This window comes from Tupaia chinensis, unplaced genomic scaffold (genome assembly GCF_000334495.1).
Source record: "Tupaia chinensis unplaced genomic scaffold, TupChi_1.0 Scaffold139757_1, whole genome shotgun sequence".
Taxonomy (NCBI): Eukaryota; Metazoa; Chordata; class Mammalia; order Scandentia; family Tupaiidae; genus Tupaia; species Tupaia belangeri.
This window is the reverse complement of record NW_006199637.1, coordinates 1898260-1912642: the sequence shown is the minus strand read 5'-3', so window position 1 is coordinate 1912642 and position 14383 is coordinate 1898260. Positions and strand designations below refer to the sequence as shown.

At 39.5% G+C, this 14383-nt stretch overlaps 3 pseudogenes; all 3 read right to left on the bottom strand.

The window, feature by feature from the left end:
• Positions 1 to 2278: 2278 nt before the first annotated feature.
• LOC102470529 (60S ribosomal protein L22 pseudogene) lies at positions 2279 to 2660 on the bottom strand (annotated as a pseudogene).
• A 2960-nt stretch (positions 2661 to 5620) lies between these two features.
• Positions 5621 to 6157, bottom strand: LOC102499698 (Golgi apparatus membrane protein TVP23 homolog B pseudogene; annotated as a pseudogene).
• A 5046-nt stretch (positions 6158 to 11203) lies between these two features.
• LOC102470943 (ATP synthase subunit gamma, mitochondrial-like) lies at positions 11204 to 12092 on the bottom strand (annotated as a pseudogene).
• Positions 12093 to 14383: the final 2291 nt, after the last annotated feature.

The following is a 14383-nucleotide window of genomic DNA, read 5'->3' as shown; positions in this document are numbered from 1 at the left end:
TGCCAGAGAATATGTGAGCTTATCAGAGAGAGACAGACAGAAAGAGAGAGAAAGAGAGCACGTCACAATGGGGCATGATCATGCTGCAATCCCTCCATTCCTCCATCCTGTTGGAATTTGGGGGCATATATGGACATATGCTTGGCAAATGTCTCTCAAGCTCCTGGGTTCAGGACTCAAACTGCATGGTTGGCCATGTGAGATCTGCCTGCCTTTACCACCAGACCATGAAGCCAGTTTGGTCTCTGCTCTTAAAACCTTTAACTGATTGAATTATGCCTATCCATATTATGAAGAGTTATCTACTTTAAAGTGAACAGAGCGGGGCCAGTAGATGGAGTGGTGGTTAGGAGTGCTGGACTCCCACATGGCTGACCATGGTTCAAGTCCTGGACCTGGAGGCTTGCCTTCTCACTCACCCGCTCTCTCTCTCACTCCATCCTTCTCTGGTCAAATTTAAATAAATAAATAAAGTTAAATAAAATAATTCTTTAAAATAAATAAATAAAACGAACTGAGGGCCGGCAGGTGGCATAGTGGTTAAAGTATCAGACTCCCACCTGGTGGCTTGCTTTCTCAGGTTTCCTCTGTGTCTGTCTCTGGTCAAATTTTAGTTGGTCTGAGTATTGTGGGTTATTGTAAGCTTATTAACATTGTTAAGCTGATTAAAGTGGATTGATTACATTGGGGCCAGCAGATGGTGTAATGGTTATGTTGGTGGACTCCCATGAAGTTGACTGCAGTTCAAGTCATGGACCCGGCATCTTGAAACTCATGCTGGGCACATGTGGGTGCCTGCCCAAGATCCTGAGAGAAGAATGGAGAGAAGGGATTGCGGCATGGCCATCCCTCTGGGTGTGTGTGTGTGTGTATGTGTGTATGTGTGTGGTGATGTCTTGCTTTCTGTCTCTCTGTCTCTCTTTGTCTCTTTTGTAAGTGCTCTATAGCAAAAATCTCTAAAAAAAAAAAGTGAATTGATTATAAATGGTAACCACATTTAAAAAATAATGTGCCAACCACGTGGTATGGTGCTTAAGGTGGCTAGATCCCATATGGGCGAATACATGGTTCCAGTCCTGGAACTGGCAGTTTGAAAAAACATCCTGGGCACATGTGCATGTGGGTCCAAAATCCTGAGAGTGGAAGAAAAGGGACTGTGGTGTGGCCATCCCCTCTGGGGGGTGATTTCCCACTTTCCCTCTCACTGTGTCTGTCTCTCTCTGGTGAGGGCACACATCCTAAGACAAAAATGTCTAAAAAGAAAAAAAGATAGATGGAGACAGAGAGACAGAAAGCGAGAAATCACCCCCCAGGGGGGATGGCCACCCCGCAATCCCTTCTCCTCTCGGGATCTTGGGCACACACACACATGCCCGGCGTGAGTTTTAAGCCACCAGGTCTGGGACGCGAACCGCGGTCAACTACTTGGGAGTCCAGTGACATAGCCATTACGCTAACTGCTGGTTCCTATAAGGGTTTATTTCTAGACTCAATTCTATACCATTGATGTTTACGTCTATCCTATACCAGTATCACATTGTTATGACTAATGTAGTTTTGTAGAACATTAAAAATCAGAAAGTATGAGTCTTCCGATTTTGTTCTTTTTCAAGATTGGTTTAGTTGGGGACTCTTGTAATTCCATATGAATCTTGGGAATAGGCTTTTCATTTCTTTAAAAAAAAAAAAGCCACTGAGGGGAACCAGGAGGGAGTGTGGTGGTTAAGGTGCTGAATTCCCACGTGGCCAACCACGGTTCAAGTCCTGGACCTGGTGGCTTGTTTTCTCTCTCTCTCTCTAACTCTCTCTGGTCAAATTGAATAATAATAATAACCAATAAAAATAAATGATAAATAAGTTTTTAAAAGAAGGCCATTAAGCATTACACTGAATCTATAGATTGCTTTGGGAAATATCACTTTAAGAATGTTAAATCTTGGAACCAGTGGATGGCATAATGGTTATGCCACTGGACTCCCACTTAGACTTAGTTCCAGACCCAACAGCCTACCAGGTGGGCTCAAGTGGGCTGGAGAGGAGAATGGAGGAGGCAGGACTGTAGTGTGGTCATCCCTCGTGGGAGATGATTTCTCGCTTTCTGTGTCTCTGGTAAGTGCATGCACCCTATAGCAAAAATGTCTCTAAAAATAAATAAATAAATAAGATAAAAAGAATGTTAACTTTTTCAATCCATGAATAACAGATATCTTCCCCCCCTTTTTTTTAGTTCCCAAGTTTTATTCAATAACTCATATAAAATATTCCAGATAAATGAGTATTAATCCTCATCTTCCTCCTCCTCTTTATCCTGCTTAATCTGGAAATAACATAATTTGTAACTCTCTTTGCTGTTTGCAACTACGCACAACCAATCATGTAGATTATTCTTCAAAATATTTTTTGGTGAGATATTTCAAATACCTTTTGGAAAAAGGCACCTCGGAAGTTATGGCGATCTTGTTCTTGCTCCTTTCAATGGTTACATCTCCACCAAGATTCTCAGCTTTTCCACTCACTTTGATTCTCTCTTGGAAAAATTGCTCAAAATTGACGGCACCTGTGATTCCATCTTCTACAGGGTGGGTGCAGTCAAGGGGAAACTTCAGAACATGCTTCTTTTTTTTTGCTCCCCTTCGCCACAGCTTTTTCACGGGTGCCATGGCAGCAGCAGAGGCAGAAAGGGAGGTGGGCGATCTACGCAGATGCCTCTTCCCATTTTTTAGGTTTTTCTTTTTTTTTAAAGTTCAACTGTGCTTTGTAGTTTTCGGTGTACAAGTCTTTTAAAAATAATTTATTTATTGGGACCAGCAGGTGGCATGGTGATTAAGACGCTGGACACTCCCACATGGTCGACCAGGGTTCAAGTCCTGAATCTGGTGGCTTGCTTTCTTACTTTCTCTCTCATTCTCACCCTCTGTCTCTCTCTGGTCAAATTAAAAAATAAAAAATGAATGAATAAATAAAAAAATTATAAAAAATAATTTATTTAATTCCATTTGTTATAATTATTTTTTAATTTGACCAGAGAGAGACAGAGAGAGAAGCAGAAAATGAAAAACAAATGTGGGACTCAAACTGTGGTCAGCCATGTGGTAGTCCAGCACCTTAACTACTGCTCCACGTACTAGCACTTTCAGTGTACAAGTCTTATACCTTTTTATTAAGTTTATTCCTTAGTACTTTATTATTTGCATATTGTTTTTTGATGCTAAAAATTGAATTGCTTTTATTTGTTTAGATACAGGACATATGCATTTGACAAAGAGAGATGGAAAGAGAGAGAGAGAGAAAGTGAGAAATCATTCCTTGTGGGGATGGCAACACCACAATCCCTTCTCCTCTATTCTTCTTTTGGCATTTTGGGCATGTACATACACATACCCAGTGTATTGTTCAAGTCACCAAGGAAGTGAGATCATCCCTTGGGGAGATGGCCACACTATAATCCCTTCTCCTCCATTCTCTTGGCATTTTGGGCATGCACATATACATACCCAGTGTATCTTTCAAGCCACCCAGTTCAGGACTCAAATTGTGCAGTTGGCCACGTAGGATCCAGCTGTCTTAACTTCCACTCCACTTGCTGGCCCCCGAATTGCTTTTATTAACTCTGTTTTGTGTGTGTGTGTGTGTGTGTGTGTGTGAATATTCTTTTTCTGTATGTAGCCCATATTATCTGTGAATAGAGATAGTTTCACTTCTTCCTTTCTAATTTTGAAATCTTTTATTGCTTTCTTTTGTAAAGAATTACGTTATTTTTATTCATTGTCATTATTTTATTTTTAAAATTTTTTTGAGGTTGACCAGAGAGAGAAGGAAAGTAAGAAAACAAGCTGTCAGGTCTGGGACCTGAACCACAGTCAGCCATGTGGGAGTTCAGCCACCTTAACCACCATACCACCTGCCAGCCCCTTTTATTGCTTTTCTCTTGTCTGGCTAGAACTTGTAATACAATGCTTAACAGAAGTGGCTTCACTAGGGCAGTGGTTCCACTTTCCAGACCCATTGGGGTGAGGGATCTATTCCCATGTATTTACTGATTTCCTCCTAGAGGTCAGCCTACTAATATGATCCCTTTGGAGATTAGGTTTTTCAGCAGAAACTGGGTGGGGAGGACATAAACATTAGGTCCATCACAATGTCCTTTGTGATGCTGAGAAAGTTCCCTTCTATTTCTGATTTATTGAATATTTTTATCATGAATGGGTGTGGAATTTTGTCAAACATTTTTTCTGTATTAGTTGATGTGACGTACTATTTTTTTCTTTAACATCATTAATGTTGAATATGACATTAATTAATTTTCTTATGTTGAAACACCCTTGCATTCTTTAAGTTTATTTTATTTTATTAAAAAAATTTTTTTGAAAGGTTTTTGCTATAGGGCATGTGCGCTCGCCAGAGAGACAGAGAGAGGCAGAGAGACAGAAAACGAGAAATCACCCCCAGGGGAGATGGACACACCGCAATCCCTTCTCCTCCATTCTCCTTTCGGGATCTTGGGCATGCACGCACACGTGCCTGGCATGAGTTTTAAGCCACCCGGTCCGGGACGTGAACCGCGGTTGACTACGTGGGAGTCCAGCGACATAGCCATTATGCTAACTGCTGGTCCCAATATATTGCTTTTCTTTAAGAAGTATCATTAATACAAATGTATGATTCACAATATCCCCATTATAGTAAGAAAAAGAAAATACACTCATAAAATGTGTTAGGCGTTTACTATGCCAAGTATTTAAATGATTATTCTCATTATGACATAAGACTAATACTCTTGTAGTGGAAAAAGATAGGTTTTATTAATCCAACAATCACTGAAGAGTTTCCAAGAAGTTCCAAAGTAAAGTTTGGCTATCTTTTCCATAAAATAAATAGAAGAGCAGTTATCTCTGGGTATCCCATAAACATAAACTATTAAGTTTCCATTTATATTAATTGGACCTTGAATAAATTACTTGTTACAAAGAAAAATAAACAAAATTTTAGAAACTAGTTGATAAAACTGGCCCAAATGTGGTTTTTCACTTGCCTGCTTATGTATAAGAAATTTCACCATGAAGTATATATTTAAAAATAAGAATTATTTCGAACACTTATGGTCAAAGTGTTCACTCTTACCATAGAATCAAAACTTACTTCTGAAAATAATCTACAAGAAATAATATATAAACACATAGAGTTTTAAATAAACTAAGAACGTCTTCCTATGTTCTATGGATAAAAATGCTAAGGTCTCTAGAATGCATGTAAGTGAATACACACACTTTGATTAATGTGGGATATATTGGTATCACATGAGCATGTGCAGACATGTGTACACCATAAAACAAATTGTGAGAATGTTCCTAGTGACACCATACTCTTTAGTCCCACCTGCTAGAAAGAAAACAAAAACTTAATGACTTTTCCTCTTTATAAATAGTTTTTAAGTGGAAAAACAAACCCCATGCTACTCTTTGCAACATGGACTGAGCTCTAAAAGATTCAGTCAAGAATCTCATAGGTTGTTTCCCAATGTGATGAAAACATATAAGTTTTCTATTTAGGAATTCTGATCATCTCCAGTATTCTGCAAGAGAGAGAAAAAAAAAATGGTCAAAGTTACTTCACACGCCTCCCTCCTGCCCACTTTACACCTGGTGTAACCATACAGGTTGGCATCTTGTAGCACAACACCCATGATAACCACTGCCAACCACTTTACTTTGAAGGAGAAGAGAGCACTAAAGGCAAAAACCACCCACAGCACTGGTCAGGCAGTAAGTCCTAACCAAAAGATTCTTGATTCAGCCTCTGAAACAGTTTCATTCTCTTGAGGGGATGTCTTCCTGTATTCAAATACCCAATGGATCTTTCCATCTTCATCAATACGATTCTGCCAATGTAGGCCAACCATTAGTCTACCTGTGACATTCTTCACTGCCCAAAAGTCACATGACAATAACAAAATAATCATCACCATACAGGCAAAAAAGCTGCTGCTGAACAATTCACACAGAAGATAGACTATGATTACATTGACTCGAAAGAATAAATGGAAAAATGATGCCATGGGATGTCTGATTTTGGATTTTTTTGGTCTATCAGTTATCTCTTCAGCATCAAACAGTGAAACATCTTCAGTGTCATCATTACTGTTCTGCTGCAACATGGCGGCCCTGTACCAGCAGTCCACTACTATGTTAAAAAGGAGTGGAGAAAGTGGGCACTCTTGTCTTGCTCCAGTGTTTAGTGGAAAAACTTTTATTTTTTCCCCATTCTGTATGATGTTAGCTATGGATTTTTCGTAGATGGCTTTTACTGTGTTGAGGAATGTCCCTTCTATACCGATTTTGCTGAGAGTCTTAATCATGAAGGGATATTGTATTTTATTGAATGCTCTTTCTGCATTGATTGATATGAACATATGGTTTTTATCTTTCCTTTTGCTAACATGATGTATTACATTTATTGTTTTGCATATGTTGAACCATCCTTGCATTCCTAGAATAAAGCCTACTTGGTCACGGTGCATAATCTTTTTACTATGTTGTTGAGTATGATTTGCTAGTATTTCGTTGAGAATTTTTGCATCCATATTTATCAGGGATATGGGCCTGCAGTTTCCTTTTTCAGTCATGTTATTGTCTGATTTTGGAATTATGATGATGGAGGCTTCATAGAATGAGTTTGGGAGGGTTGCTTCCTTTTGAATTCTTAAAAATAGTTTAAGGAGAATTGGGGTTAATCCTTCCTTAAAAGTTTTGTAGAATGCAGAAGTAAAGCCATCAGGATCTGGAGTCTTCCTTGTTGGGAGACTATCTATAACTGATTTAATCTCTTTGCTTGTTATGGGTCCATTCAGACTTTTTTCATGGTTCAATCTTGGTAAGTTATATGTATCCAGAAATTTTTCCATCTCATCTAGGTCTTCTTGTTTGTTGACATATAGTTGTTCATAGTATTCTCTGACATTTTAAATTTCTGTTACATCCACTGTAATAATGCCTGTTGGGAACCAGCAGTTAGCATAATGGCTATGTCGCTGGACTCCCACATAGTTGACCACGGTTCGTGTCCCGGACCCGGTGGCGTAAAACTCACACCAGGTGCGTGTGTGCCCAAGATCCCGAGAGGAGTATAGAGGAGAAGGGGTTGTGGCATGACCATCCCCCCGGGAAGTGATTTCTCGCTTTCTGTCTCTCTGTCTCTCTCTGTCTGTCTGGCGAGCACACCCGCGGGGACCCCCCGCCCCCTAAGGAAAACCCCCCAAAAAAAAAAAAAAAAAAAAAGCCTGTTTCCTTGCTAATTTGATTTATCTGGTTCCTGTCTCTGTTCTCCTTGGTTAATCTAGCTAACAGTGTGTCAATTCTATTTATCTTCTCAAAGAACAGCTTTTGGTTTCATTTATTTTCTGTATAGATCTTTTATTCTCTATTTCATTTATTTCTGCTTGAATTTTTATTATTTCTTTTCTCCTGGAATTTTTTGTGCTTTATCGTTGTTTTTCCAGTTCCCTAAGTTGTATTGTTAGGTTGTTTATTTGCCACTTTTCTTCTTTTATAAAATAATTTTTATTTAACTTATTTGTTTATTTATTTTAATGTTGACTAGAGAGGGACAGAGTGAGAGAAAGAAAGCTGTCAGGTCTGGGACTTGAACTGTGGTTGGCCATGTGGGAACCTAGCACCCCTAACCACCACACCACCTGCCAATCCCCCTTTCTGCTTTTTTCTTGTGGGCACTAATTGTTATGAACTTCCCTTTTATGACTGCTTTTGCTGTGCTCTATTGGTCATAAACACCTGTTCATTTGCTATCATTGGTTTCTTTTATTTTTCAAAAATTATTTATTTAATTTTATTGTTGTGGCTATTTTTTAATTAAATGAAATTAATTAATTTTATTTTAATTTGACGAGAGAGAGAGAGAGAGAGAAAGAGAGAGAGAAAGTGAGAAAGCAAGCAAGCCACCAGGTCTGGACTCAAACCATGTTCAGCCATCTGGGTATGTCCAGTGCTTTAACCACCATTCCACCTATTGGCCCACATCTTTTTTTTTTTTTAAGAATTATTTATTTAATTCCATTTGTTATAACTATTTTTTTAATTTGGCCAGAGAGAGACACTCAGAGAGAGAAAGGGAAAGTAAGAAAGCAAGCCACCAGATCCAGGACTTGAACCTTAGTTGGCCATGTGGGAATATAGTGCTTTTAACCATTACGTCACCTGCTGACCCCTATCTTTTTTTATTTTTTAAAGAACTTTTTAATTTAATTTTATTCATGGTCATTATTTTCTTTTTACTTGTTTTGAAGTTGACTGGAGAGAGGCAAAGGGAGATGGAAAGTGATTAACCAAGCTGCCAGGTCTAGGACTCAAACTGTGATCAGCTTTGTGGAAGTCCAACTGTCCCAACCACTATGCCACCTGCTAGCTTCTATGAACCTTTTGACTTTAATCTTAATTTCTTCTATAGTTGTAAAGACATCCGGGAGTTGAAGTCTGTGTAGAGGATCTTCAGTGGTCGAAATCCCTGAATGGGGCTACTCAGAACTCAAATATAGATGTCTGTTGACTGGTTTATCCTGACTCCTGGCTAGACTGGGGAGCAGGAGGGTGAAGTTTGGGCAGAGGGTCTTTGGTGGTCCTTATTTTTTTTAAGTAACAGGATATTTATTATTAAAAATTGTTTAATTTTATTTATTCATTCATTTATTTTAATTTGATCAGGGAGAGAGAGAGAGAGAGAGAGAGAAAGTGAGAAAGTAAACCTCCAGGTCTGACTTGAACTGTGGTTGACCATGTGGGAGTGTCCAGAACCTTAACCACCACACCAACTGCTGGTCCCCAACATTCATTATTATTGATATTTGCAGATTTATCCCTGTCATTTTGTCAGGTGTTTTCTCAGTTGTTTTTTGTTCTCCTATTTGTTTGTCTCTCTTTAGTTATCTTGATACAACACTCTCCTCAGTACTTCCTGTAGAGCTGGTCTAGTATTGATGAATTCTTTCAGTTTTTGTTTATCTGATAATGCTTTTATTTGTTCTTCCCATTTGAAGGATAATCTTGCTGGATATAATATTCTTGGTTGAAATTCTTTTTCTTTTAATGTTTTGAATACATCTTCCCGTTCTTTCCTTGTCTGCATTGTTTCAGTTGAGAGGTCTGACGTTAGCCTAATGGGATAACTTTTATAAGTAACTTGATGTTTCTCTCTTGCCATTTTTAGAATATTGTCTTTGTCTTTCATTTTAACCAATCTGTCTATGATATGCTGAGGGGGGGATCTTTTTGCATTGATTCTATTTAGGATCCTTCTTATTTCTTGGGTTTGAATTTCTCCATGTTTCTCTATATTTGTAAAATTTTCAGATATTATTTTATGAAAGAGGTTTTCCATACCTTTAGCAGATTCTTCAACTTCTGGAATATCCATTATATGGATATTTGTGTGTTTCATGGTGTCCCATATGTTGTCCTCATGTTTTGGTTGCTTTTTCATTCTTTTATGTGATTTGATCTATGTTGGAGACTTTGCCTTCAAGGTCAGAAATTCTTTCTTCAGGGCATCAGCAGGTGAAATGGTGGTTAAGGCGTTGGACACTCCCACATAGCCAACCACGGTTTGAGTCCCAGGCCTGGTGGCTTGCTTTCTCACTCCTTCCCCCACCACTCATCTCTCTCGGGTCAAATTAAAAAAAAAAAGTGAATAAATAAGATAAAATAATTTTTTTTAAAAGAAATTCTTTCTTTGGCTTGTTGTTAATGCTGCTAATGCTTTCTAGGGAGATATTAATTTCTTGTGTTACATTCTTCATTTCCACAAGTTCCATTTGATTCTTTTTTATGGTGTCTATTTCCTTACAAAATTCCTCTTTTATGTCCTAAAATGATTTCCTCACTTCCTGGAACTGATTTTCTGTTTTCTCTTGCATCTCATCGAGTTTTGTCACTATGAATATTAAGAATTCTTTTTCTGACATTTCTGTGTATTTCTCTGCACTATCCATTGGTAGTGAGGGGCTACTATGCTCATCTTGGGGAGAATTACCCAATTGTTTTCTCATGTTTCTTCGAGATCTGTGCTGGTTTTTGGTCAGTTGCTGTAAAATTCAGTTATTTTCCTATTTATTGGAGTAGATTTTATAGTATTGGAAGGGGAAATTTCACCCTTAGTTCCCAGGTGTATTACTATTGGAGGGCTGTGTCTCCCAAGTCAGAGCAGTTATGGGTAACTTCAGGTGCTTGGCTCCTCTACTAAACATTCAGTTCTTGATGAGGTGGTAGCAAGCTAAGGAGATATAACTTAATGAAGAGGATCAAGTTGTGCAGCGCAGCATGTGGGCTAATGTACCAAAGTTCCAAAGTTCCTCCCAGGCCCCAAGGAAGGACTAATCTGAGGAGGCCTGCCCAGACCAGACCTAAGTCTCCCAGTGGGTGGGGTGAGCCCAGGCCACAGAGCAGTGGGCATCGGAATTAAACACCCTTGCATTTTTTTTTTGGGGGGGGGGAGAGATTTTCGCTATAGGGCGCGTGCGCTCGCCAGACAGAGAGAGACATAGAGACAGAAAGTGAGAAATCACCGCCCAGAGGGGATGGTCACACCGCAATCCCTTCTCCTCCATTCTCCTCTCGGGATCTTGGGCACGCACGCACACGCGCCCGGCGTGAGTTTTAAGCCACCAGGTCCAGGAAGCGAACCGCGGTCGACTACGTGGGAGTCCAGCGACATAGCCATTATGCTAACTGCTAGTTCCCGACCCTTGCATTCTTGAGATAAATACTACTTTCCCAGGGGCAGCAGGGGGTGTGGTAGTTTGGGCACTGGACTCCCACATGTCTGATTATGGTTCAAGTCTTGGACCTGGAGGCTTGTTTCCTCATTTTTCCTCTCTCTCTCTCTGTCTCTGTCTCTGTCTCTTTGACTGCACATGTCCTATAGCAAATTAAAAAAATAAAATAATAAAAATAGATTAAATAAATAATTCTAAAAAACACTACTTTCACTATTTCGATTCAGCTTGATAGTGGAAATTCTAGTTAGATTAATTAGGCATACTATGACTAGTTTATTTTTAAAAAAGAATTATTAATTTAATTTATTACTATTTTTTTCTTATTTTAAGTTATTTATTATAAGATGAGTTACAAATATCTTGCTGTTGTTAATAATTCAAAGGACCAACAATTTGTTCTGGACCAACAATTTCTTCTGGCAAAGACAGCAGTAAGGTAAAACCAAAATCAGCTGGCTCAGTTTTCCTTCTTCACCTCTTATCTGAGGGTGAAACTTGATCTCCATTAATCCAGAGCTGCAGCAACAGAGATCATTTCAATCAGTTCTTTGGGATGACAGCTTGGCAGGTGTGGTTGAATGTCAAAGTCAATTTGTCAATCATTTCAGAAGCATTCTTGCTGGCGTTATCCATAGCTGCCATCCTGGCACTCTGCTCACTGGTGGTGGACTCCTTCAGAGAGTAGTAAATGATGTTAGCCAGATTATATTCTTGGTAATTCTGCAGCACACGGGCATCGACATCATCATATATACCCATACTTTCAGCACTTGTGATGGTATTCAGGGAAAAGATGGACTTTTCTTCTGTCTTATAGGAGATAACAGACCTGAATTGATTAAAAATGATAGAGCCTTCATCAAACTCATATCCAGAAGTCAGTAATTCAAGGGCAATGAAGACGCATCTCCAAAAGTAGGAGGCTTTCTTCCCATTTCTTTGAATGTCACTAGAAATTGGTCAGAATGAGTCCTATAAAGTATGCCCCTGATTTTATCACCAATTCCAATGAGCATAACTTATTTTCCTGCTGCACTGAGAGCAGCCACCTCACTTTTCATCTGTTTAGCAACTGAGGAATGAATAGCACCACAAAGTCCACGATCTGAGGACACACCAATAAGGAGGTGTTTCTTCTTGTCTTCAGGTACCTTAATATCAGCTTTCTCATACAGAGCCAAAGATCCTATTCCATATGCATGAGCAGGCTTCAGTTCCCTTTCAGCCCGGGCATATTTTGCCACTGCTACCATTTTCATGGACTTGGTAATTTTCTGGATGTTTTTGATGGACTTTAGTCACCTGGTAATATTTTTCAAAGTTGCCATATTTCGAACTTGGATCCATTGTGGCTGTAAGGCCCAGGCTGACAGCCCAGCAACCCTCGCCCAAGAAAACATGGTGACACCGGCCTTGCCAAAGGTGGGGCAGACCTATTACTATTATTTTTTAATTTGACCAGAGAGAGAGAGAGAGAAAGAGAGAGAGAGAGAAGGAAAGTGAGAAAGCAAGTTGTTAGGTCTAGGACTCAAACTGTAGTCGGCCATGTGGGAGTACAACACCTTAACCACTGTGCCACCTGCTGGCCCCAACTAGTTTGTTTTTAATTTGACAGAAACTATCTCTATTTCACCCTAATTAAAAAAAATAATTATTGTATTTAACTTTATTTATTTATTTATTTAAATTTAACCAGAGAGGGACAGAGAGAGAGAGAGAAAGTGAGAAAGTAAGCCATCAGGACTGGGACTTGGTTTTGAGGAGTAATTTCATTAAGTATGAAAGTCTAGGTAGCTATTACTTTATTTTTCTTTTTTAGAATTATTTTATTTGACTTTATTTATTTATTTAAATTGACCAGAGAGGGATGGAGCAAGCGAGAGAGAGAGAGAGAGAGAGAGAGAGAGAAGATGAGAAAGTAAGCCACCAGGTCCAGGACTTGAACTATGTTTGGTCATGCGGGAGTCCAGTGTCCCTAACCACCACATAACCTGCCAGCCACAAGCAGGCAATTATTATTATTATTATTATTTTTTGAGAGGTTTTTGCTATAGGGTGCATGCGCTAGCCAGCCAGACAGATAGAGACATAGAGACAGAAAGCGAGAAATCACTCCCCAGGGGGGATGGTCACGCCGCAATCCCTTCTCCATTCTCCTCTCAGGATCTTGGGCATGCACGCACACGCACCCGGCGTGAGTTTTAAGCCACCGGGTCCAGGACGCAAACCGTGGTCGACTATGTGGGAGTCCAGCGACATAGCCATTACGCTAACTGCTGGTTCCCGAGGCAATTATTTTTTGCATTATTTTTGGGGCACATTAAAAAATGTCATTCTGTTGTTTTCTGGCTCCCAATATTTCTTTTTTAAAAATAATAATTTTATTTAATTTTATTCACCATCATCATTATTATTTCTTAATTTGATCAGAGAGAGACAGAGAGAGAGAAGGAAAGTGCGAAAGCAAGCTGCCAGGTCCTGGACTTGCATCACAGTCGGCTACATGGGGAGTCCAATGTCTTAACCACCATGCCACCTGCTGGCCATATCAATATTTCTTTCTTTTTTAAACAAAATAATTATTTATTTAATTTTATGTATTCATGCATTATTTTAATTTGAACAGAGAGAGACACAGAGAGAGGGAAAGTGAGAAAGGAAGCTACCATGTCTGGGACTTGAACTGTGGTTGGCCATGTGGGAGTATCCAGTGCTTTAACCACCATGCCACCTGCTGCCCCCCCCCATCAGTATTTTAAACAAAATAACAATTATTTTATTGCTCCTTAGAATATAACACATCTTTCATCTTTAGCTGTTTAAGATTTTTTTTTGGTCTTTGGTTTTCAGCATACTGTAATGTATGTGAGTTTGTCTTAATGCTGCTTCATATTTCTCATATTCTAAGGCTTGAATTTCAAGATTTCTCAGCTTTTCAAAGTTCTTAGGTATTAACTTTAGAAAAGGGAATATAATTTTAAAAAGATTTTAGGTTCACAGTGAAATTTAATAGCAAATACAAATAACACTCCTAGCACTGTTAACTTCCTTCCTTCTTTCCTCTCTCTTTCTTCCCTCTTTTCTTTCTCTCTTTGTTGTCAGAGGATACATACACTCACCTGAGAGAGACACAGAACAGGGCGAGGGAGAAAGCACTCCCCAGTGCAATCACATTGTAATCCTTTCTCCATTTTGTCATGACTTGGGTCATGCATGCATATGCGCCTGGCATGTTTTACAAGCTGCTGGGGCCAGTGTTTGGACAATATGGTTGACCATGTGGGATCTGGCTCCCTTAACCACTAGGCTTTGGGGCCAGCCCCAACTTCTAAATATTGCTCCCACTCTATTCTTTCTCCCTTTTCCTTCTGGGACTCCTATTACTGTATCTTTTTTTTTTTTTTGGAGAGGATTTTTCGCTATAGGGCGCGTGCACTTGCCAGACAGACAGAGAGAGAGACATAGAGACAGAAAGCGAGAAATCACCCCTCAGGGGTGATGGTCATGCCGCAATCTCTTCTCCTCCATTCTCCTCTCGGGATCTTGGGCACGCACGCACACGCGCCCGGCGTGAGTTTTTTGTCTTTTTGTGCGGGCTAT